The 27,249-nt window shown below is 40.5% G+C and overlaps 1 protein-coding gene across 1 annotated transcript in view; it reads right to left on the bottom strand.

Moving 5' to 3' along the window:
- Positions 1-27,249, bottom strand: part of LOC136330155 (zinc finger protein 432-like) — a 98,637-nt gene that overhangs the window by 47,969 nt on the left and 23,419 nt on the right.

Below are 27,249 nucleotides of genomic sequence, written 5' to 3'. Positions count from 1 at the left end.
CGATTTTCAATTTTTTGAGGAATCTCCATACTGTTTTCCACAGTGGCTGCACCAGTCTGTATTCCCACCAGCAGTGCAGGAGGGTTCCCTATTCTCCATATCCTCGCCAGCACTTATTCTGTGTTGGTTTGTTGATGAGCACCATTTTAACTGGTGTGAAGTGTGTAAGGTATTTTTCCCCGCCGAGAAGGAAGGAACGGGCCAGAGCCGCAAAGTGTGGAATAAGTAAACGACTTTATTGAGTACAGAGCGCACATCCTGCCCGGCAAGGTTCCCCGGCCCCGAGGAAAGAAAGATGGAGGCTAGGGAAGTTGCAAAGATTAAACCACTTGGGAGATATTTAAAGGGTCCCTCTAGGGAAGTGGAGCTACTATGACGTGGTGAAATTTCACTGGCTGGCAGACGATCGCTTCCTTCCAAATGGTTCCTGGGAAGCTTCCTTTGGCAGGCTTGATTGTGGGCAGTCCTAGCCAAAGTGGGCGGGTCTTAGTTCTCCACGTGACCATCCCTCTATCCACCGACCTTACATTCTGACCTTTTGTGTTAAATAGAAAAAGGGGCGCCGTTTATTCATCTGGCTACTTCCTGTTGAATAGGGGCATCGTGAGGAGGGGGAGATCAGAAAGTGGTGGCTTTGAGGGGTGTCAGGAAGAACATTTTTGTGGGTGTGACTGGAGAAACTTCGCAGATGCAGTCCTGTAAGGATTTAAAAAAAAAGAGAGGAGTAATAGGGGAATTGCAGGGTCCAGCCTTTTGGTGAGCTGGAGATGGAGTCCAGTAGTTCCGACTGCCAGAGGTCCTATAAGGAGGCAAGCTTGAGGCAGAACTGCATGTCAGAAATGACGTAAAAAGGGGAAAAGGAAGAGGGTCCCATCCATTCCCATAACCGAAACCTGTGAGGGAACTAGAGGTCCAGAGTATGAAGGCAAAAACAGAGAAGGCAGCCCTCATGTCCACAGGAAATGAGATGGACTGACTTACCCACTTGTTGCAGAACCCTGGGTTCTCCGATTCCAGGCCGTGTCCTAGGAGTTTGAGCGATGCACTCACCTGGCTGGATTGGCCTTCCATTTGGGCGGCTTGTCCTCCACGTAGAGGCGCTGAGGAAAAAACCTGTTGCCCAAAGGGGCAATCACTCCGCCAGTGACTAGGCTGCTTGCAGTCAGGGCAGGGCTCAGTGGGCATCCGCGGGCAAGGGCCCTGCTGGGACCAGTGGTCCTGCTTGCCACATTTAAAGCAAGCTGCTGGTGGCTCTGCTGGTCTCATGGTTCCCACAAGACCTGGGGGTTTGGAGTGTTATCTTCTGCTGCATGGGGGCCTGGCGAACAGGCCTGTTTTTACTAGTTGGGACCGTTAAAAACTTTAAATGCCGTGTTCACAGGTTCCGGATAGGGGTTTGGTGGATTGGAAATAAGAGGAGGGGGGCTCGTGCAGAGCCCGGCACCCAGATCCCGCAGGAAAAACGCTGGAGCCAAAGGCAGGACAGGGCAGGAACTTCCTGCAAGAAAATTGGGGTTGGACTTCCTGAAAACCGGTGTAAGAGCCAATGCCAGGCTGAGAAAGGCCTGACTGAGGCGGGACTAGAGGACACAGTGAAGGGAGGGGTCCCTGGCCAGCAGGGGAGGAGAAATGGCGAATAAGAAACAGGTTTTTGCTAAGGGAGGGGAGAGAGAGTTTGGAGTCCGCGGAGAAGGAAAGATTAGGAATAGAGGTTTTAGGTGAGGTTTCTATGGCCAGAAAAAGGCCTGCGCAGTGGAACAGGCAGCACAGAGATTAACGACAGGTGCGCGAATAATTAGGAGCCGTGTATGTAAGAGATCTCCAATCAGTTCCCAACTTTTTTGGCGATAGTTAAATTGGTGAGGGTGTTAACACCGAAAGTCCCTTCAGGAGGCTAATTGAGTGGGTTCTGTGGCCTGGCCACAGCGGAGAACAGTTTCTTCTTCCTTAGGGAGGGAGATTCCTGTGCCCCAACAGCTGCACTCAGTTCTCAGAGTGGTCAGACCTGAGCATTAGCGTCCTAAAAACTCAATGTCCAGCCACGGATGAAAGTGGATGTGCTTGGGGAGGTCTCCACAAGCACACGCTCACTCGGATGGAAAAGAGTTCCCCAACGTAGCTACGGTTTCGGACAGGGAGTCTCGGAGGAAAGAACTGAGAGGAAAGCTGGAGGCAGGGGACTTACCGCACCGTGTGCTGAAGTGGGTGAAAAATCGGAGGTCCTGGTTCTTTCTCAGAGGGAAGGGGAGAGGAGCGGTCCTTGCAGACTTCTGACTCCTCCCAGGTTTCGGCACCAAAATGTAAGGTATTTTTCACCACGGAGAAGGAAGGAAGAGGGCCGGAACCGCAAAGTGTGGAATAAGTAAACGGCTTTATTGAGTACAGAGCGCACACCCCGCCCAGCAAGGTTCCCTGGCCACGAGGAAAGAAAGATGGAGGAGATGGAGGATAGAGAAGTTGCATGGATTAAACTGCATGGGAGATATTTAAAGGGTTCCTCTAGGGAAGTGGAGCTACTATTACGTGGTGAAATTTCACTGGCTGGCAGATGATCGCTTTTTCCAAATGGTTCCTGGGAAGCTCCCTTTGGCGGGCTTGATTGTGGGCGGTCCTAGCCAAAGTGGGTGGGTCTGAGTTCCTACATGATCATCCCTCTATCCACCGACCTTACAAAGTGATATTTCATTGTGGTTTTAATTTGCATTTCTCTAATGATTAGTGATGTTGAGCATTTTTTCATATGCTTATTGGCCATCTGTATATCCTCTTTGGAGAAGTGTCTATTCATTTCTTTTTGCACATTTTTTGATTGGATTGTCTTCCTGGTATTCAGTTTTACAAGTTCTTTATAAATTTTGGTTGTTAACCCCTTATCAAATGTATTGTCAAATATGTTCTCCCATTGTGTAGTTTGTCTTTTTATTCTGTTCTTGTCTTTAGCTGTGCAAAAGCTTTTCAGTTTGATATAGTCCCATTTGTTTATCCTGTCTTTTATTTCACTTGCCCGTGGAAATAAATTGGCAAATCTATTGCTGTGAGAAATGTCAGAGAGCTTACTGCCTATGTTTTCTTCTAAGATGCTTATGGTTTTATGGCTTAAATTTAAGTCTTTTATTCATTTTGAGTTATTTTTATGAATGTTGTAAGTTGGTGGTCTAGTTTTCATTTCTTTACAACAAATGGTGTCCAATATTCCCAACACCATTTGTTGAAGAGGCTATCTTTACTACAATGTATGCTCTTACTTCCTATATAAAATATCAGTTATCCATAAAGGTGTGGGTTTATTTCTGGGTTCTCTATTCTGTTCCAATGATCTATTATATATGCCTGTTATTATGCCAGTACCAGGCTGTTTTGAGTACAATGCCTTGCAGTATAACTTGATGTCTGGAAGTGTGATACCTCCCACTTTATTCTTCCTTTTCAAGATTGCTGAGGATACTCGTTTTCTCTTTGGGTTCCATATAAATTTTTGGAATATGTGTTCTATATCTTTGAAGTAAGTGATTGGTATTTTAATCGGTATTGCATTAAATTTATAAATTGCTTTGGGTAATATAGACATTTTAATGATGTTTATTCTTCCTAACCATGAGCACAATATATGCTTCCACTTGTTTGTATCTTCTCTGATTTCTTTTAGCAATGTTTTATAATTTTCCAAGTCTTTAAATTCCCTGGTTAAATTTATTGCTAGGTACTTTATTTTTCTGGCTGCAATGGTGAAGGGAATTGCTTCCTTAATTTCTTTCTGATAGTTCATTGCTAGTGTATAAAAATGCCTGATTTCTGAGTATTAATTTTATATCCTGCCACCTTGCTGAATTCATTTATCAGATTCAGCAATTTTTTGAATGAGACTTTAGGGTTTTTTATATACAATATCATATCATCTGCAAATAATGATAATTTTACTTCTTTTCCAATTTGGATGCCTTTTATTTCATTTTCTTGTCTGATTGCTGTGGCTAGGACTAACAGAACTATGTTGAATAAGAGTGGTGAAAGGGGGCACCTCTGCCTTGTTCCTGATTTTAAGGGGATTGCTTTTAATTTTTGCCGATTGAGTATGATGTTGGCTGTGGGTTTGTCATAGATGGCCTTTATCATGTTGAGGTATATTCCCTGTATTCCCACTTTGCTGAGTTTTGATCATGAATGGGTGCTGGATTTTATCAAATGCTTTTTCTGCATCTATTAAAATTATCATGTGGTTTTTCTCCTTCCTTTTGTTTATGTGATGAATCACATTGATTGATTTGTGACTATTGTACCAGCCTTGCCTCCCCAGAATAAATCACACTTGATAATGGTGTATAATTTTTTTTTAAATATTGCTGGTTCCCATTTGATAATATTTCGTTGAGGATTTTAGCATCTAAATTCATCAGGGATATTGGCCTATACTTTTCTTTCTTTGTGTTGTCTTTGCCTGGTTTTGGAATCAGAATTATGCTCGCGTCATAGAAGGAGCTTAGAAGTCTTCCTTCCTCTTGAATTTTTTGAAATAGCTTAACAAGGATAGGAGTTAGTTCTTCTTTGAATATTTGATAGAATTCACTTGTGAAGCCATCAGGCCCAGGACTTTTCTTTGTTGGGAATTTTTTCATAACTGTTTCGATCTCATTTTTGTAATGGGTCTGTTTAGGTTTTCTGATTCTTTCAGATTAATTTTTGGAAGATTATATGTTTCAAGGAATTTGTCCATTTCATCTAGGTTCTCTAGTTTTTTGGCATACAGTTCTTCATAGTATTTTCTTACAATATTTTGTATTTCTGTTGTGTCAGTTGTTATTTCTCCACTCTCGTTTCTAATTTTATTTGAGTCTTCTCTTTTTTTCTTGGTGAGTCTGGTTAAAGGTTCATCAATCCTGTTTACCTTTTCAAAGAACCAGCTCCTGGTTTCATTGATCCTCTGTATTGTTTCTTTAGCCTCTATGTCATTTATTTCTGCTCTGATATTTATTATTTCCTTCCTTCTACTAGCTGTGGGCTTTACTTGCTGTTCTAGTTCTTTGAGATGCAGGGTCAAGTTTTTTATTTGAATTTTTTCTAGCTTTCTAATGTATGCCTATAATGCTATAAACTTCCCTTTTAGGACTGCTTTTGCTGTGGGCCTTAAATTTTGAGTTGATATATGCTCATTATCATTCATTTCTACGAAGTTTTTTATTTCTTCTTTGATCTTATTGTTAACCTATTCGTTATTTAATAACATGCTATTTAGTTTCCAAGTGTTTGAGCATTTTTCAGTTTTTCTGTTGTGGTTGATTTCTAGTTTCATGCCATTGTGATCAGAGAAAGTGCTTGTTACAATTTCAATCTTCTTAAATTTGCTGAGACAGCTTTTGTGCCCTAACATGTGGTCTATCCTAGAGAATGTACCATGAGCACTTGAAAAGAATGTATATTCTGCTGCTTTAGGGTGAAAGGTTCTGAAGATATCTATTAAATTGAGTTGATCTAGTGTGTCCTTTAAGTCTGCTCTTTGTTAATTTCCTTTCTTGAGGATCTATCTAGTGATGTTAGTGGGGTACTGAAATTCCCTACTTCTCGCCCTTTAAATCCATCAAAGTCTGCTTTATATATTTAGGTGCTCCTATATTAGGTGCGTAGATATTTTTTTTTTGTAATTTTCTGAAGCTGGAAACAGGGAGAAACAGTCAGACAGACTCCCGCATGCGCCCGACCAGGATCCACACAGCACGCCCACCGGGGGCAATGCTCTGCCCCTCCGGGGCGATCACTCTGTTGTGACCAGAGCCACTCCAGTGCCTGGGGCAGAGGCCAAGGAGCCATCCCCAGCACCCGGGCCATCTTTGCTCCAATTGAGCCTCGCTGTGGGAGGGGAAGAGCAGAGCAAGGAGAGGGGGAGGGGTGGAGAAGCAGATGGGTGCTTCTCCTGTGTGCCCTGGCCAGGAATTGAACCCGGGACTTCTGCACGCCAGGCTGATGCTCTACCACTGAGCCAACCGGCCAGGGCCGGTGCGTGGATTTTTAAAATAAATTTTTATTAATTTTAATGGAGTGACATCAATAAATCAGGGTACATCTATCCAAAGAAAACATGTCCAGGTTATCTTGTCATTCAATTATGTTTTATACCCATCACCCAAAGTCCGATTGTCCTCCATCACCTTCTATCTAGTTTCTTTGTTCCCCTCCCTCTTCCCCTTGTCCTCTCCCTCCTTCCCTCCCCCTTTCCCTTTGCCTCTCCCTTTTTTCCTCCCTCCCCCATAATCACCACACTCTTGTTTATGTCTCTTAGTCTCGTTTTTATATCCCACTAATGTATGGAATCATGCAGTTCTTGTTTTTTTCTGATTTACTTATTTTACTCCGTATAATCTTATCAAGATCCCACCATTTTGTTGTAAATGATCCGATGTCATCATTTCTTATGGCTAAGTAGTATACCATAGTGTATATGTGCCACATCTTCTTAAATCAGTCATATATATTTTTCATTATTATAGTTTTCTTTTACAGTGATTAAAGCCTTTAAGCAAACTCTTGGCCAATACAACAAGAATCCATAAAAGAGTAGTGTCCTTAACCTGTTCATCAAGTCGAAGTTGGCACCAACACCATTCCAAATCCCTGCAAATGCAACCCAACCCAGTTCAGTCCATTAGGAGCTATCACAAGGAGCAGGAGTCCAGGAAAAGTCCACATCCAGGAAAAGTCCGCATGGCACTGGAATTGTTTTCACAATTATATACTTTGCAGCTCATGTCCAAGTCTCAAATACCACTGCTTCTAGCTGGTAATGATTCAGGTAGACTGGAAAAGCCCTCTGCAGCATGTGTGGAAATGGACCTTCAGTTCTTTTCTGCCTGGAGAGGTGCATAGATATTTATAACAGTTATATCTTCTTGTTGGATTGCTTCCTTTATCATTATGTAGTGACCTTCTTTATCTATTATAGCCTTTGGTTTTTTTTTTTTTTTTTTTTTTTTTTTTTTCATTTTTCTGAAGCTGGAAACAGGGAGAGACAGTCAGACAGACTCCCGCATGCGCCCGACCGGGATCCACCCGGCACGCCCACCAGGGGCGACGCTCTGCCCACCAGGGGGCGATGCTCTGCCCATCCTGGGCGTCGCCATGTTGCGACCAGAGCCACTGTAGCGCCTGGGGCAGAGGCCACAGAGCCATCCCCAGCGCCCGGGCCATCTTTGCTCCAATGGAGACTTGGCTGCGGGAGGGGAAGAGAGAGACAGAGAGGGAAAGTGCGGCGGAGGGGTGGAGAAGCAAATGGGCGCTTCTCCTGTGTGCCCTGGCCGGGAATCGAACCTGGGTCCTCCGCACGCTAGGCCGACGCTCTACCGCTGAGCCAACCCGGCCAGGGCCTAGCCTTTGTTTTAAAGTCCATTTTGTCTGATATAAGTATTACTACCCCAGCTTTTACTTTTCATTTCCATTTGTGTGAAATATTTTTTTCATCCTTTTATTTTTAGTCTAGGTGCATCTTGTGTTTTAAGGTGTGTCTCTTGTAGACAGCACATGTATGGGTCCTGTTTTTTTATCACGCAGCTACCCTATGTCTTTTGATCAGATCATTTAATTCATTTACATTTAAAGTTATTATGAATATGTAGTTGTTCATTGCCATTTTATTCTTTAAAACTGTATTCCTCTTTTGCTATATTCTTTTTCTTCTTTGATCTGTTTACAACAGGCCCGTTAGCATTTCTTGCAGCATTGGTTTGGTTGTAGTAAATTCCTTGAGTTTTTTTTGTCTGGAAAGCTTTTTATTTCTCCTTCGATTTTAAACGATAGCCTTGCTGGATAAAGTAGTCTTGGTTGTAGGCTCTTGTTCTGCGTTACGTTGAATATTTCTTGCCATTCCCTTCTGGCCTCAAGTGTTTCTGTTGAAAAGTTGGAAGTCATTCTTATAGGGGATCCTTTGTAGGTGATAGCATTTTTTTTTTCTCTAGCAGCTTTTAATATTTTCTTTTTATCACTAAGCTTTGGTATTTTAATTATGTGTTTTGGTGTAGATTTCTTGAGGTTTCTCTTTAATGCAGTTCTCTGTGCTTCCTGAACTTGTGCGATGTTTTCCTGCCTTAATTTAGGTAAGTTTTCATCTATGATATGTTTGAACAAAGTCTCTATCCCTTGTTCTTTCTCTTCTTCTTCAGCAACGCCTATGATGCAGATATTATTTCTCTTTATGTTGTCACAAATCTCTTAGAGTTTCCTCAGATTTTTTTAGTCTGTTTTCTTTTTTCTGCTCTGCTTCCGTGCCTTCATTTATCTTGTCCTCTAACTCACTGATTCGATTTTCAGCTTCATCAATCCTGCTTTTAATTCCTTCCATTGTGTTCTTCATTTCTGATATATTATTCGTCATTTCTGATTCGTTTTTATTATTTCAATGTCCTTTTTCTTATCTTCTATCTATTAAGGTGTTTGTAATGACCATCTATTGTTATTCTAAGATCTTTGAGCATCCTAACAATCGTTATTTCAAACTCTGCATCTGGTAATTTGGTTATATTTGACTCATTCAGGTCCTATTCTGGTGATTTCTCTTGACTTATTTGTGTTGCATTTCTCTGCCTTCTCATTTTGTCTGTGTAAATAAGGTTTTGCCCACTGGAGTCCAATGGGTGTAGCTTCTGTGTTCCCTAGGTGTGGTCAGTCTGCAGGCCCGACACCCCCTCTGCTGTTGCTGCCTAGGGCGTTTTGGTATGTGTCTTGCTGGTGCATGACCACTGAGGCTGTTGCTGAGGTTTTCACCTCTCCTTCACAGGAGTGGCAGTGATCACATGCTCGGGTGTACAAGCCAATGGCCTCAGCCTTCAACCTGCCTTTGCAGATGGCGTTATGCTTGGCCCTGAGGGCAAGGGTGAGCACCTTTGTTCAGGTGCGGGTCTGTGCATTATTCCGGGCTTTCACCCCGCCCCTGAAGGAGTAGCTGGAGTGGAACGGCTTCAAGCCTTGGCCAAGATATGAAGAGATATTAACAAGGGACATAAACCACACTGTACACTAGTGGTCTGTAGCTGGAGGAAATGTAAAGGGTACATTTACTGTGGAAAACATTTCCATATCATCTGTTCATATTGAAGTTGTAAACACACTAACAGCAATTTCACCCTGAAGAAAATGTTTAAACTATGTATTTTCCCCCATAAAACTCCCTAAAACACACACAAAAAAGTGCACTGCTGAAACAGAAGAACAAGAATTTTCATGGCAGCTGGATCCTAACCATCTGGACTGCAAACACACAAGTTCAGTTATTGGTAGGAACAACAGCCATGCACTCACACTATGGCATGCTACGGGAAAAATACAATCTTGTCTCTTTTAACATTTCTACAGGACAGTAAAACAAAAACACTTTTTTTTAAGTGAGAAAAACAAACAGACAAATAGACAAACAGAAAGGAAGAGAGATAAGAAGCATGAACTCGTAGCTGCGGCACATTTTGTTGTTCATTGATATCATTCTCATCTGTGTCTCAAACATGGTGATTTAGCTGAGCCAGTGATGCTTTCCTCAAGCCAGTAACCTTGGGCTTCAAGACAGTGATGTTTGGGCTGAAGCCAGTAACATTGGGCTCTTGTCTATTATCCCACCCTCAAACTGATAACCCCATGCTCAAGCCAGCAGTCTCAGGGTTTTAATCTTGAGTCTTCAGGCTCAGGTAGATGATTCAGCCACTGCATCCTGCCTGGTCAGGCCAAAATACACTTTCCTTTGTGAAGCATATGGAATGTTTTTCATGGCTTGCAATTTAAAAATACTTACTGTGTAAGCATTATAGAATAAGTTTACCTGACATTTATTACACAAACACATTTTAAAAAGGAAAAAAATCACTTATCACATTCAAATTAATCAAAAGAAGCCTGAAAATGTATGATATATAATTAGTTGATATAAAAAAATTAGGCACAATTGTATACAGTATAAAGATTGAGAATGATGCCTCACTTCTGGCAGCACAGTGGAAAAAGCATTGGCCTAGAAAGTTGAAGTCTCCGGTTTGAAACCCTGGGCTTGCCTGGTCAAAGCACATATGAGAATTGATGCTGCCTGCTCTACCCTGACTTCCCTCATTTCTCTGTCTGTAAAAATAAATAAATAAAATATTTAAAAATAGAATAAGACCAATTAAATGTATGATAAAACTATAAAGTAAATTTGGAAAGTGCATTGTATGGAAAGCACAGGGTAAGTCAAGGCCCCTGATGTTTCACTAAAACATCAGGAACACTCCACGTGGTCTCTGCCAAAACAACATGCAACATCACTGTCACTCTACGGATTCCAACCACACTTTAGTCTCAGCAAGTAAACTACCATCTCTCCTACGATAAAGAGGTGTTTACTCCATCCAGTTTGGATTCCCTTTTTTCCTACATTACAAGCCCCTTCTTTTAATTGCTCTTTTCCCTCCCTCTCCCTTTTCCCCTGGATGACCTCCCACTCTGGTGTACCCCTCAATTTCACTGCACCTAACAAGCAACTACCCATCTCTCTCCTCTTATTGGAGCAGGAATAGCATCTACATTATCAGTCTGGTCAGCAGAACCCCAAGATAGAAACCTCCCTCTTCTCAATTCACCCTGCCTGACACAAGAGAATGTTGTTCCTCTGTGATGAGGACGCTACCTTGGCCTTCCTACTACCTGGGCAGGAGCCTGTGCTATAACATACCTCTCTCCCAATGGTGATGTAGCCCTCAACAACCAGTCTCAATTCAACCAACTCCGGCACAAAAGGCCAGTGTAGCTCACCCCTCTCTTGGTAATCCTCAAAATAACTCTGGGAGTTGGGGCAGGTTGAGGACTAGCTACTTCTGTCATATCCTCCCTTATAATTGTGACTCAACTGTGCATTCTTTCAGGCTACTGCTACGCCCTGTGCACCAGAGTTCTTATAAAGAGGCTGACTGAGACCGGCTACAGAAACCACCGGTTACATTTTCCTCCTCCAGGCTGCACACCAACACCAATACCAACCAGTTCCCAAGTAAGTGACTGCCTAAGAACAATTTCAAACCAGTCCAGGCCTGCTGACATTTGTCTATGTTCTGCCTCATAAATACTTCACTGACCCCAACTAGCAGGAAGCAGTTACAGAAAATGATGAGACTTTCATCTCTTTTCCATAAACAACTAAGGGATAAAATGTAAGGTTTGGGTTCAGGGTGCTTTTACAACCAGACTCTCCTTTAAAACTCATATTCTCCTTTTTAGGTAAACAGGTGTTTTTTTAGTTTTTCTTGCTTGTATTGGGGCAGTGCCCTGTGTGTATTGTCTATGGAAGGCTGCTGCTTGCCCTCAGGGCGGCAGATTGCAAACTGCAGATTTCCTGCCTATAGAGGGAGGAGTGATTTTTTGCTGTTGTTCGCAGGAGAAGAAGTATTTCCATCTAATCTGTTTCTCTGGAGAGGAAAGAGAGAAAGAGACAGAGAGAAAGTCAAGACCGAGAGAGAAAGTCAAGAGAGAGACCGTTGAAAGGCTCGGCAGCCCTGTCGACACTGGTGGAGACCTGAGTTTAGAGGGTGAGTGAAGAGGGGAAATAAGACTTTCCCATATACAAACCAGTGTTTTTTTGCTGTCATTAGTGTGGCCTTTCCCTCCCTCGGGAGGTACAGACTAGAAGAAAGAGCACTGCTTATGGATGGTTCTTGTTTGTCCCCGGGGCACCAGCAGGCTTCACTAGAAAGTGAATAATAAACCGTTAATTTTCTCCGTCTAATGCCAGGTGGTTTTTCCAGATTATCCAATTACCAGGTTGACATCCCCGGCATGGAACTCCTACATTGCAATAACAATAGGAACTGGGGCCACCACATTTGACTGAGACAGTGGGACTTAATTTCTATAATTCATTCTAGTCACTTTGTCAGGGGGATGGATATTAAATAAAATGAAGATTATGTCAGCAAATAAGAAAGTGTGTGGGTAACAAAATTTTAAAAAAAGTGTTCGTTGTTACATATTAAAAGCCAAGGTCAGGTGCTTGCAAATATTTTCTGCAAAGGAATACATATATATTTTTGACATTGAGGACCATAGATCTAAGTTTGAGGGAATCAGTTCTGCATTTGCAGTGGTAAAGTGTCAACCAAAACTGACCGATAGGTGTGGCTCTGTACTGCAGTTAGGTGACACTGTATGAAAGGCTAAAACACAGAGGGCATTTAACTGCTTGCCCTGGGCTTGACCGCCTTTTCTGAGGTTATATCTAAGCTATATGTATCCCCTAGCCAATAAAGATATATCTGACCCAGAATGTATGTATAAAAATTTTCACAGCAGCATTATTCATAACAAGCCAAAGTGCAAACAACACAAGTTTAATTAACAGTAGGGAAAACTGTCGTATTCTCAGGTAGTGCAAAGCTATGGATTCTGTTCTATCCCAACCGCAGAGGTAGGAACCTCATGCCCATCACCACCCTGGGGGCCTAGGCCTCCAAAGCTGCAACCTCACAACACTGTCTGCACCTCAGAAACTGACCACACACCCTTATTATTCCCACAGTGGGCCCAGCCACCCTCATGTGAGGACCACTCTGAGTCCTTTAAATGCTGACCCTGATCCTAATACCACAATCGTACTAAATGGCTTCATTCGTTACATAGTGTGACCCGCAAAGATCAGGACATTCGGGACATGGTAGTAACTGTCTATAGTCCCTTAGATGCTATTTGACCCCAACGCTACTCAAACTAAAGACAGGCAGTCATCTGTTTCCTCCGGAATACCTGGGAGCCAGAGTAGTACGTCTTTTCAACCAAAGATGGTGTTATATTTGTATCTCTAGTGGCACAAATATAAATTACGAACTTTAACTCTAGCATTAAAGAAAAAGTAAGTCAAAATACATCACAGATCTAAGTGTAAAAGGTGAAAATATAAAACATCAAAATAAATGGGAGAAATTTTTTGAACCCCACTTACACAGACTTCTGGGGAAAGAAAATAAAGAATGAATCATAAAAAAATATAATAAATTTTACTAAATTAAAATTCAATACATTTGTATTTTTTTAATTCAGTCAGCTATAAAAAAGTACAGACAGGAACAAACAGAAAGGGATAGAGATGAGAAGCATCAACTCATAGTTGCAGCCTAGAGCCTGAATTTGGGAGAAAATATTTCCGGAAGTATATGGTACAGGATTGTATTTAAAATATAGAAAAAATTTATAAAACATAACAAAAATACTACAACCATCTAATTACTTTGTGTATGAGGTCATGAAGTTTTCTAGAAACTGGATTTTCATGTCACAATTGTAAACTTACTAAACGTCAGAAACTTGCAAAATTACAATGTATAATAAATGTTATAAATTATGAATGTAAAGCTGTAGAGTATGGTTTATTTTTTAAATGACTCCAAGTATCATTGCAAAATTATAAACTACTTAGGATTTAAGGTGAATCAATATATATGGGACATTAAAATTTAATACATATGTACTTTTTTTTAAGTGAGCAATAAAAGGACAGACAGGGACTGCCAGACAAAAAGGGAGAGGGAGAAGCATCAACTCAAAGTTGCAGCACCTTTCAACAAAAAATGTCGGCACAATTGTATCTCTAGTGGCGTAAAAATAAATGAAGACCCTTAACTCCAAGAAGAAAGGTTCTAACAAACCATGGAAGAATGTAAGAATTTGGATAATGAGCTTAGGCTGGGTAGCTCAGATTGTTCGAGTGTCATCCTGTTACACCAAGGTTGTGAGTTTTATTTCAGGTGGCGAATCAACCAATAAATGCATAAATAAGTCAGACAAGAATTGGTATTTCTTTCTTACCCCACTTACTGTTTGTAATCAGTGAACAAAATTTTTTAAAGAGTTTGGATAATGAGGGTATTATAATATAAATGAACCATAAATAAATTTTTGGAGTTTTTAAATTCTTTTAATATTAGAAAGAAACATTGATATGCTTTTCAAGTATACCCCTTTCTAAGACGTTTATTAAGGAAAAGACAGAGGTCAAAGTGAACTGTTGAATAAATAACCTTCAGTAACAAGTTACAGAGGAAAACACAGGACCTTGGAGCTTAGGACAAAGAGACATAAGTCTTGAAAGGTATAAGAATGGGGTAGAAAAAGGCGGCATGCTACAAAAGGGTCATTATGTGTATCCCTCATAAATGCATATCTATTTTCTATACTGTTTATTTTATTACAGTATTTTAGAGAGAGAAGAAAGGAGAGAGGGTGACAAGAACATGAATATGTTGCTATACATGCCCTGACTTCGGGTAGCAATTTGCAATTCAGAACAATGCTCCAATTACGTGACCATGGCCGTACACTATTTTAATGCATAGTTTTGGTAACCTGAGTTATCATCCTACTAGTTCACCCATAATTTTTCTATACCCACTCAATATTAATTACATGTAAGTATATACAACTGTTATAATATGGAAAATTTTTTATGAGAAGGAAAATAAAATTAGATCACAATTGTTTCTTTCCAGCTTTTTCCTTAATTGACAAGAAACAGGACAGAGGAAGGGAGAGATTTGGGTGCTTTAGGTTGTTCATTGATTGCTTTCTTATACAAACCTTGATGGGTGGGGGAGCCTTCAATGGAGCTAGTGAAACCTTGCACATGCCAGCGATCTTGGGCTCAAGGTAGCAACTGTGGGTTCATGTCCATAATTCCATGCAAAGCGGGCCACCCCACACTAAAGCTGGTGAGCGTGCGCACAGTAGAGGAGTATGCTCTCAAGCCAGAGAACTCAGAATTTCAACCTGGGTCCTTGGCTCAATCTACTGAGCCACAATCTGTCAGGCTTTTCTTTTACAATTTAATGAGATTTAATTCCCATATATTAAACCTACTCTTAATAAATTTGATTATGGTAAATTTTCATACTGATATAAAAATCACTAATACTAGTATAAAGAATTCGCATATTACTTTATTCAAGTTTTTACCATGTGAACATTTTATATAACCATGGTACATTTGTCAAATTGAGAAATCTCCAATTTCACATTTTCCACTGTTTTCCTTTTTCCAAGTTGCAGTACTCAACCCACAATATAATTACTTTAAGACATTGTTTTCTCTATTCTGTGACTATTTCTCTGATGTATTTTCTCATTTATGTCATCAATTAATTTAAGGAGTAATGATGAGGTACAGTAAGTGCTCGACTTACAATCATTAGTGTTGACGTACCGGTCGTGACACAATTTGGTCATAGTTTCAGTATGCTACATGGACAGTACTGTGAAATGATGTTATAAAAACCTTTAAGTCATATTTTATCATAATTTTCCTTCATTATTGTTATATATCATAATTTTCTTTGTTCATTTTATGCCATTTGTATCATCTCTACACCATTTTGTTTCTTATTTTTACATTCATCAGTTTTAAGTAAAACACTGCATTACCAGTACAACTGGTTTAATATTTGCACAATTTCCTCTTGTTAGACATCTTGGGAGGGGTTTGATGAAAAATATCCAAGACACAAAACACAAACTGCTGTACCGAGTCTGGGATAACAGTTGAAATGGTGCACACGGAGATGGTAGTGCTGCCAGAAGCTGGTCCACACTGTCGTACGCCCAGCTGGGCAATGCTTGCACTGCCAGACGTGGAACAGTAGTGGCTAGCGACTGTGGTTGTAAAGTCGAATGGTAGTAAGTTGCATAGGTCGTAAGTTGATCAACACCTGCATCTCATATCTTAATACATCTTTTTGGTTTGTCTCATTAAACACTGGCAATTTTTCTTAGAACAAACACTCAGAATTGAAGTCTCTTAACACACCACTAACTAGGGGTAGAAAATATAAAATGTCTTACCGTAGATCTTTTGGTAAAGATAGTATTTGCCGGGTTTTTATACTTAATATAGGGAGAACAAATTCTAACTGAAAACAACCAGTCTACAGGGCTTACATCAAAAGATTTAAAAACTTATATGTAGTATTGGCATTGGCTTTATTTGTGAAAGCATAATACAAATAAATGGAACATAATAGAGATCCCACAAAAAGACCTGCACAAATCAAATATGCTCAACTGTTTGAGAAAGGAACAAAGGCTTTGACTGTGAATGCATATTTTTCCAACAAATTATGTCAGAACACTTAGGACCACTGGCATGCATGGATAAGTAAATACTAATACATAAAAGAAATCTCAATACATACCTCACAAGTTTTATCTGATAAATCATTGGTATCCAGCCTGACCAGGTGGTGGGGCAGTGGAACTTGAATTGGACTGGGATGCAGAGAACTCAGGTTCAAGTCCTCAAGGTAGCTGGCTTGAGTGTCAGCTCAACAGTCTTGAGTGTGGGGTTGTTGGCTTGAGCCAAAATACATTGGCTTGAAGATGAAGGTCACAGGCTTGAGACCAATCTAGCTCTGGCTTGAGCAAAGGGTCACTCACTCTGGTGTAGCCCGCCAGTGAGGACACATATGAGAAAGCAATCAATGAACTAAGATGCCGCAAGAAAGAATTGATGCTTCTCATCAATCCCCCTTTCTATGTTTTTGTCTATTCCTCCTGACTCTCCATCTCTGTGAAAGTGTAGAGGGAAGACTAGGATCCACATCATAAAATTTCTAAGGGTTCACAATTTTAAAAACATAAAACGATCTTGAACAGACACTTTCAAAGATAATCAGATGGCAAGTGATTATATCAAAAGTGGTCAACATTGTCACCAAAAAATTACTATTTAGCACAGTGAAGTGATTGATAAACGTACACAGCTTGTAGAATTTCTAAAATATTATATATATACATATATAAAATGCTATTGATAAGGACAAAAAAATTTTTATTTGACATTGACGATGCAAAGACTACATCAGTTTGGAAGATAGGCTCATTTTTTTTGTTCTATTTACTAAGAGGAGAGAGAGGAAGAGACAGTTTCCTGCATGCACCCTGACCACAAAATACCCAGAAAGCCACTATGGGGGAAAGTTCTGCCCATCTTGGGCACTACTCTCTTGCTCAGCTCCGAGCTCTTCTTAGCACCTTAGGTAGATGCCATAGAGCCATCCTCTGCACCGAAGGTCAACTCAATCCAATTTGCAGCCATGGCTGTAAAATCAGGAGAAAGTTAGAGAGAGAGAGAGAGAGAGAGAGAGAGAGAGAGAGAAGCAACCGAGAGAATGGAGAGATAATCAGATAGACTTTACTACTGTGTCCTGAAGGAAATTGAACCTGCGAGATCTACACACTAGGCTGACAGTCTACCACTGAGGTAACTGGCGAGGAATGGCAGATTCTTAAATGCACAGTCTTGATTTTAATTATATAAAAGTTTGTCAAAAATTTATTCTTTAAAAGATTTTGTTTATTTATAGAAGGGCAGAGAGAGAGAGAGAGAGAAAAGGTGGGATAATCAGGAAGCATCAACACACATATGTGCCTTCACCAGGTAAGCCTAGGGTTTGAACCAGCGACCTTACTATCCCAGATCATTGCTTTATCTACTGTGGCACCACAGGTCAGGAAAAGAAATTATTTTAATGAACTGGTCTCACTAATGAGTAGAATTTAGAAAAATGCTTGTATTTACTTATGTTCAAAAACCTGAAAAAAAAAAATCAAAGCAGGCCCTCAATGGTTGGCTCAGTAGAGCACTGACCAGGTGTAGGGACATCCCAGGTTTGATTCCTGGTCAGGGCTACGAAAAGTGACTATTTTTCTCTCTGCCCTGTCCTCTGACCCTGCTCTCTCTTTTGCAGCACGCGGCTCAATAGAGCCCATGGATCAGTTCATTCTTACGTCAGCCCTAGTGCTGAGGTAGCTTGGTTGGTCTGTGTATATCAGCCTCAGGAGCTAAAAACAGCTCTCGAAACTTGAGCATCAGCCCTAGATGGAAGGTGCCAAATGAATTGTTGCAGACCCGCGCAAAAAGTATATTCAGGTCTTGAGCGAGAACGATGCAGAATTAAAGAAAATAGACTTAAAGAATTAAAACATGGGTTTGGCAATGCTCTGCAAATACTGCTGGCAGAAACACCACCCTAGAAGAAAAACATGGTCACCCCCAGAAACCGCATTTTCCTTTATTTACAGGGCAAAGAGGGCCATTAGAAATCAATGACATTTCCGTTTATAGTTTCCAATGTAACCCAAGAATTCCACCAAGTGCAAAAACCCCCACCAATAGTTAACATCCTAACTTTACAAAAAGAGAAAATTTCCTTCCAGTCTTTTCTGGAGAATATGGGGGGAGGGAAGACAAGCATCACAGCTAACATGGAGATGTGGGAAAAGGCTTAGCCTTTTACAAGTGAGGTGGGGAGTTGGGGAGAAGCCACTTTCCAGCACCTCTGTTCCCTCAAAATCTAATTGCAAAATGCTATTGATTTTTTGGTTCCAGATATATTCACCTTTACATTTTTATTAAACTTTGATTCATGTGCTGCAATTTATACTCATCTGATTTCCATGTTCCGATTCAGAGAAAGACTAAAAATATATAAAATAAACAACAAAATTAAAATAGGTATTACTAATAGATAACAAAACAAGTGTCTTAATACAAGGAAGTGAATAACGCTTATTAGATTATCAAGCAAAGCCTTAGGTAATACAGCAGGATCTAAAAGAAAATCTTTGCAGTTTTATATGTCCTTAACATGTTAATGTAATTTTACCAAGTCCATGTTGACACCATCACTGCTCCACAGTATTTATAAATATAACCCAACCCCACTTCAGTCTGAGAACTGTCCCGAGGAGCAGAAGTCACACACATTCAGAAAAGTCTGCAATGCACTGGAACTGTTGTCACATTCCACACTCTACAGCTAGAATCAAAGTCCCACTGACCACTGCATCAAGCTGGCAATAATTCAGGTAGACTGGAAGGACCATCTGCAGCATGTATGAAGACGTGGCTTCTGTTTTCTTTTAACATGGAGAGATGAACCCAACGAGCCTTTCCCTGAAACTTTCCAGTCATGTGGTGGCAAGGAGAATCTTGAAATACACTATGCTGGGGGGGGGGGCAGAGGTAAATTTGTAACAGAAGTGGACAAAAAGGAAAGAGAGAGAGAAAGGATCTAAATTAAAAGAATGTCCCATTGGCAAATAGTCATGGGGCATTGAGGCAGGAGAAGACACTATGTATTAAACAAGGCAGTGGATCCATGGCAAATGGAAAGAAAAATACCATCAACACCCACAACAAAGATCTTTGAGGGATGGGCAAAACCTGAATATTCAGGCAAGGCAGAGTAAGTGGCCCTCGTGTGTATATGAAATGAGATCGCTTATTTGCTACTTGGAAAATTAACCTAGGCTCGTCCACGGTGATGTGAGATGGGGTTGTCGGCCCTGAGCACCTTTAGTCTTCACTGGGAAGTCCCAGCAGGCTGGGCAAGTTTAGGTCACAGGTGGAGGGAATAGGGCTGGAAGAGACTGAACCCTTCCTTGGAGGGGGCAGCCTACCTTCCAGTGTTCCTTTTTCCCACAGCAAGTGTATGGCCCTGGTGGAGGCCAAAGAGCCAAGCAGGCTTTAACCAGGGGTCCCCAAACTTTTTACACAGGGAGCCAGTTCACTGTCCCTCAGACCATTGGAGGGCTGCCACATACAGTGCTCCTCTCACTGACCACCAATGAAAAAGGTGCCTCTTCCAAAAGTATGGTGGGGGCCGGATAAATGGCCTCAGGGGCCCACATGCGGCCCGTGGGCCGAAGTTTGGGGATGCCTGCTAACCCAATGACCGTCCTTTTCACTATTTCAGCAAAGTCCTGATGGATGCTTATGAGGTACCTTAAGGGCATTGGAGCCTTTAAGGGTGTATGCCAAGAGCTGGTATTTTGCCTGATCTCATTGGGCTCTGTCTTCCTTTTTCTGTTCCTCTTGGTCATTATATACCTTCATGCTCAGAAGATCTTGCTATGGGATTTGAGGGCAGTACTCCACTTATATAAACTTTCTTTATACACCCAGATATGATGGGAAAAAGACAGGACAGAGTTATTAGCTGAATCAAATGAAGGAGGGTTGGAATTTGCAGGAGAAACAGGTTTGGAATATCTTGTAGGATTCCAGAGTCTCTCGGTTGCTGAATGGCCCAGTACAACAACATTCAAAAATTGTTTTAAAATAAAAAGCATGATAAAGTAAATATGAAAAAGTTTCAGAACATGCTCTCCCTTTCATATTTTTTACAATTAAACTTTAAGCACTTCCTGGGTACACTTTATAATACCTTGATCCTGAGGATTATAAGGAAATACCTGTCTTTATGTTAATTTTTTTTTTTTTTTTTTTTACAGAGGCAGAGATAGACAGGGACAGACAGACAGGAACAGAGAGAGATGAGAAGCATCAATCATCAGTTTCTCGTTGCACATTGCGACTTCTTAGTTTGTTCATTGATTGCTTTCTCACATGTGCCTTGACCGTGGGCCTTCAGCAGACCGAGTAACCTCTTGCTGGAGCCAGCGACCTTGGGTCCAAGCTGGCGAGCTCTTTGCTCAAGCCAGATGAGCCCGCGCGCGACCTCGGAGTCTCGAACCTGGGTACTTCCGCATCCCAGTCCGACGCTCTATCCACTGCGCCACCGCCTGGTCAGGCTTTATGTTAATTTTAACAAAATATAGTAAATGATTTTCCAAGTAAGAATCTCACACTTTTCAAAAACATTTCTACCCTGTTAATTAACAGGCAATCTAGAGAGTACATTAAGGCTGGAAAAATCCAGTATGACTTTCATTATCTTCCCATTGCAAAAAAAAATTTTACACTTTCGTTAATCAAATTTACCCTCCTTGATGATTTGCAGCAGTTTGCACCTTGGAGCAGCTTGCAGCAGTTTGGGCAAATTAGGAAGTCTTAGGATCCACACTTGATTCTGTTTTTTTTTAAATATTAGAGATAGCATTTCTGATTTTTGCATGCAAGAACTTAATTTAGGTCTTAAAAAATTACATTTTAGACAAAGACTAGAAACAAAGAAGAGTAAGACAAATCAGATAAATTAGAGACAAACCTGGGATTTCAGAGTACAACCATATTAGAAAGATGGCTGCTTGATTTTAGTTAGGCCATTTTTTGAGAGAGACAGAAAGATGAGACTAAAAAATATTATCTTGAGAAAAATCTTGAAGCGGCCACATGAAAATTTGATTAGCTTCATCCAAACAGGTGTCTCCCACCCCAATTTCCAGGCAAAAAATAGGGAACAAAATGATAGTGTAGCTAAAACATCAAAGAATATTAGAAAATAACAAGAAAAGGCTGCAACTTTCCTAATAGCTAAGTCTTCTATTCATTATCAAATTATACTAGCTGCTACAATTGGCAGCCCAAAACGACAATGCCAAGATCCCTCAACCTTACCTCTAGCCAAGCATCAAACTTACTTGATGTGGGCAGAAAAAGTTTCCTTGTCCACCTCCCCAAATCACCTGACACTCATCTGCAGCTGCCACCCATTAAGGCTAGACCCAGTCGCCGCTGCTAATGTCACTGGGGCCTCTCTGAATCACCTGTCCTTTGGCATTATATTCAGGTTTACACTCATTTAACCAATGTTTCCCTCTCTACAGTGAGGGCAAAGATTTGGAGACTTATGAGCTTGAAAAGGAGGCTGAGGATGATATTTGGGGGGAACAAGGCAGCTTCTAGCAAAATGTCCAAAATATCTGCATTGGAAACAAGATCCATGGGCAGAAGTACTTTCCTCAATTTCTTCTTTCATTGGTTCTTCCTTTTATCAAAGAATCCTGGGGATTTCAAAATGGCACTGAAGTACGCAGACACACAGACTCCCAGCTCAAAACACCAAACGATTATAAATTAATTTAAGAACAATCACTGTGAAAAATCAACTTTGGACTAAAAGAACAGGTCTCAAACACAAAGGAGCAAAAAACAATCTACATTGATCCTGGTAGGGAGTGTCGGGGCATGGTGGGGGCTCCCCTGCTTCCAGAAGCAAAGGGAGCGTGAGAGTCCAGAAGGGCTGTCATTAAAGAGAAAGACCCTGAGAGACAGAACCCCAAAGTCTCAGAACTGGAGACCCAGTCTAGAAAAACAGGGGCTGGAGGAGACAGACAAAAAGCATTGAGAGGAAAGAAAAGCAAAGTTTTGTTTTAAGAAGCGGCAGGGCTGCCTTAAAAAAAACAGAGCAGAAAATATCACTCACAGCCACTTGCCTGGGGAACCAGAGGCAAGGAGGGATGAGAGAATTTGCTAATCTTACACAAGGAAAGTGAGGAGAGTGAGACAGATGGTGACGGGCAGTGGAATGCCTGGGATGACATGAGAAGCTGACTCATTCAGTGCAGAGGTGACCATAGCTGAGGGAGAAGTTGATTCCTTCACACAGCACAAGCCTAAATTGATTCTGAATGATCCACCTCCAAAAAGCTCTCCAGTACAAATCAGTGCAAAAGACAAAGCCGAAAACAGGAAGTGGGGTGGAGGAGCAGTAACTCAGATCTCGAGGGAGATCTGAGATACACCTCAATCTACTGAAGCTGAGGTTGTGTTATGCCCTGGAGAGCAGATTCTCAGAGGTCACACCCATTGCACTCCTGGATAGTTTCAAAAGAGCCCTCTGCTGAAATCAGAAAACAAGTCAACTGCTAAGTAAATTAAACTGAAACAAAAAAATCAAGACTTCAGAGTGGCTGTACTAGGTAAGGAGACAACAACTGGAACAAGCCTGCAAGCCACACACAGAAAAAATGGGAAGACAGAGAAATTTCAGTCATATGAATCAACAAGACAAATCCCCAGAAAAAGATATGGATGAATCAAAAGTAGTCAAATTACTAAATGCAAGGTATAAAATAATGATTGTTAGGATGCTTAAGTATCCTAAACCAACAATGGATGGACTTAACGAACACCTAAATAAACTGTAAGCATCAAAAAGTACATAAAAATCATAAACAGACAAAAATGACAATTTATCAGAAATAAAGACTACACTAGAATAAATTAAAAGCAGGCTGGATGAAGCAGAGGATCAAAGCAGTGACTTAGAGAAACAAGATAAGTTAAACCACAAAAGCAGAACAGCAAAAATAAAAGAGGATCAAAAAGTCTGAGGAAATTGTAACAGAGCTCTGTGACAACATGAGGAGAAACAATAGGGGTTCCTGAAGGAGAAGAGAAAGACCCGGAAATAGAGAACCTGACAAAACAAATTATAGCTGAGGCCCTGGCCGGTTGGCTCAGCGGTGGAGCGTCGGCCTGGCGTGTGAAGGACCCGGGTTTGATTCCCGGCCAGGGCACATAGGAGAGGCGCCCATTTGCTTCTCCACCCCCCCTCCTTCCTCTCTGTCTCTCTCTTCCCCTCCCGCAGCCGAGGCTCCATTGGAGCGGGGATGGCCTGGGCGCTGGGGGTGGCTCCTTGGCCTCTGCCCAAGGTGCTGGAGTGGCTCTGGTCACGGCAGAGCGACGCCCCAGAGGGGCAAGGCGTCGCCCCCTGGTGGGCATGCTGGGAGGATCCCGGTTGGGCGCATACGGGAGTCTGTCTGACTGGCTCTCCCCGTTTCCAGCTTCAGAAAAATGCAGGAAAAAAAAAAAAGAAATTATATATGAAATTTTCAGTATATTGATGCAGGAAAGAGTCACACAGGTTCAAGAAGCAGAGAGAACCCATTAAAAAAGAATCCAAAGAGACCCACACCAAGATACATCATAATTAAAATACTAAAGCTAAAACATAAAGAAATACTAAAAGCTGTAAGAGAAAAAGAGTCAATCTACTACAACAGAACCCCTATAATGATAATATATAACTTTTCAACAGAAAAACTTGATGCCAGAAGGGAATGGTAAGAAATATTCAAAGGAATGCAAAACAAGAACCTACAACCATGACTTTTTTATCCAGCAAGGCCATTGTTTAATAATTGAAGGAGAAATAAAAAGGTTCCCAGACAAAAAAAATCTGAAGAATTTCATCAAACCAAATCAGTGCTGCAAGAAATGTGAACAGGCCTGCTGTAGACAGAACAAAGCAGGGGGAAATAATCTAGTAAAAGAGAAATGTAGATTTAATGAAAAAAATATCAATAAATAACTACATATCAATAATAACCTTAGACTTAAATGTATTAAATGCCCCAATCTAAAGACACAGGTTGGCTGAATGAATTAAGAAAAAAAGACCCATACATATGCTGTCTACAAGAGACCCACCTCAAAACAAAAGATACACATAGACTGAACTTAAAAGAATACAAAAAAATATTTCATGCAAATGAAAAAAAAATAAAATAAAATAAACGGGCCTGACCTGAGGTGGCATAGAGAATAAAGTATTGACCTGAAGCATTGAGGTCTCCAGTTCAAAACCCTGCACTTGTCTGGTCAAGGTACATATGGTAGTTGATGCTTCCTGCTACTCCCCCTTTCTTTCTCTCTCTCTCTCTCTCTTTCTCTCTCCCCTCTAAAATGAATAAAATAAAATTTAAAAATTAAATAAAATACTAGGGTAGCAATATTTATATGTGACAAAATAGATTTAAAGAATATAGTAAGGGATAAAGAAGATCACTACATAATAATAAAGGGAGCAATCCTTCCAAAAGAAAGAGGTATCCATTATAAATACATATGCACCTATGATAGCAGTACCTAAATATATAAAGCAGACTTTGATGGACATAAAGGGTGATATCAACAGCAATACTATAATAGTAGGAAATCTCAATAACCCCACTAACATCACTGGATAGATCCTGAAGAAAGAAAATAAACAAAAAAACAGCAGAATTAAGGTTCACACTAGATGAACTAGATTTAATAGATCTCTTCAGAACCTTTCACCCTAAAGCAGCAAAATATACATTCTTTTCAAGTGCACATGGTATATTCTCTAGAATAGACCAAATATTAGGGCATAAAATGAGTCACAACAAATTTAAGAAGAGTAAAATCATATCAAGCATCTTCTCTGACCACAGTGGCATAAAACTAGAAGTCAACTACAATTGAAAAATTGAAAAACACTCAAACACTTGGAACCTAAACAGCATGTTATTAAATAACAAATGGTTCAACAATGAGATCAGGAAAGACATAAAAATATCCTTGAAATAAATGAAAATGAGCATACAACATAAAATCTGTGCGACACAGCAAAAGCAGTCCTTACAGGAAAGTTCATGGAATTATAGGCATACCATTAGAAGCTAGAAAAAGCTCAAATAAACATCTTAACCCTGCAACTAAAAGAACTAGAAAAAACACAGCAAGTAAAGCCCAGAGTAAGTAGCAGAAAGGAAATAGTAAACATTAGAGTGGAAATAAATGACATACAGTCTAAAAAAAGAATGCAGACGATCACTGAAACCAAGTGCTGATTCTTTGAACAGGTAAACAAGATCAATGAAACCTTAGCCAGACTCATCAAAAAAAAAAAAAAAAAAAAAGAGGAATCAAATAATATTAGAAAGGAGAGTGGAAAAGTAACAATTGACACAGCAGAAATACAAAGGATTGTTAAGAAAGTACTATGTAGAATGGTATGCCAAAAAATTAGACTACCTAGAAGAAAAGGACAAATTCCTTGAAACATATAATCTTCCAAAATAAATCTGGAAGAATCAGAAAACCTCAATAGCTCAATTACAACAAATGACATCAAAACAGTTATCAAAAAATTCCCAACAAACAAAAACCATGGGCCAGATGGCTTCTCAGGCAAATCCTACCATTTAAAGAAGAAGTAACTCCTATCCTTCTCAAGCTATTTCAAAAAATTCAAGAGGAGCAAAAACTTACAAGCTGCTTTTATGAGGCAAGTATAATTCTTTTTCAAAAACCAGGCAGGCAAAGTCAACACAAAGAAAGAAAACTATAGACCTATATCTCTGATGAATTTAGATGCTAAAATCCTCAACAAAATATTAGTAAACCGGATTAAACAATATATGAAAAAATATATACATCATGATCAAGTGTGATTTATTCTGTGGCGGCAAGGGTAGTACAATATTTGCAAATCAATCAATGTCATTCATCCCATAAAAAAAAGGAAAGAGAAAAACCACATGATAATATCAATAGAAGCAGAATAAGCATTTGATAAAATCCAGCACCTATTTATGATCAAAACTCTCAGTAAAGTGGGAATATAGAGTACATACCTCAACATGATAAAGGCCATCTATGACAGACTCACAGTCAACACCATACTCAATGTGCAAAATTAAAAAGCAATCCCCTTAAAATCAGAACACGGTAGGGTTGCCCCTTTCACCGCTCTTATTCATCATAGTTCTGGAAGTCTTAGCCAAAGCAACCAGACAAGAAGAAATAAGGCATCCAAATTGGAAAAAAAAGTAAAACTATCATTATTTGTTGATGATATACTGTACACAGAAAATTCTAAAATCGTAGTAAAAAAAACTACTAGACCTGATAAATGAATTCAGCAATGTGCCAAGATATAAAATTAATACTCAGAAATCAGAGGCACTTTTGTATACTAACAATGATCGGTCTGAAAGAAAAATTAAGAAAACTATCCTCTTCACTATTACAACAGTGAATTCTGGTTGTGGTGCACGTGGAAATGTCTATGATCCCTCCTCTCAAAAAAAAAGTCAGCCCTGGCCGGTTGGCTCAGCGGTAGAGCGTCGGCCTGGCATGCGGGGGACCCGGGTTCGATTCCCAGCCAGGGCACATAGGAGAAGCGCCCATTTGCTTCTCCACCCTCCCCCTCCTTCCTCTCTGTCTCTCTCTTCCCCTCCCGCAGCCAAGGCTACATTGGAGCAAAGATGGCCCGGGCACTGTGGATGGCTTCTTGGCCTCTGCCCCAGGTGCTAGAGTGGCTCTGGCAGCGGCAGAGCGATGCCCCGGAGGGGCAGAGCATCACCCCCTGGTGAGCAGAGCGTCACCCCTGATGGGCGTGCCGGGTGGATCCTGGTCGGGCGCATGCGGGAGTCTGTCTGACTGTCTCTCCCGTTTCCAGCTTCAGAAAAATACAAAAAAAAAAAAAAAATTCAAAGAGAAAACTTTCCAAAAGCATTAAAAAAATTTTTTTTATTTCTAGAAACACTTGATCATGGTGAATTACTCAGGTTTGTGATGACATCAAGTCACATGGATGTAGAAGACTCAACTTTTTGGAAGAGTTGATTTAAACCAAGTGAGAACATATGACAAGGAGCAAGACTTCAAATGCCCTAAGAGTCAAAATTTTAATAGGAAACTTGAACTTAAAAAACTAAAATGTTTCCAATATCCAAAACATGAGTTATAAAACATCCACTATTCCAGGGCTAAGG

This window comes from Saccopteryx bilineata, chromosome 3 (assembly GCF_036850765.1).
Source record: "Saccopteryx bilineata isolate mSacBil1 chromosome 3, mSacBil1_pri_phased_curated, whole genome shotgun sequence".
Classification (NCBI taxonomy): Eukaryota; Metazoa; Chordata; class Mammalia; order Chiroptera; family Emballonuridae; genus Saccopteryx; species Saccopteryx bilineata.
This window is presented reverse-complemented; position numbering and strand designations above follow the sequence as displayed.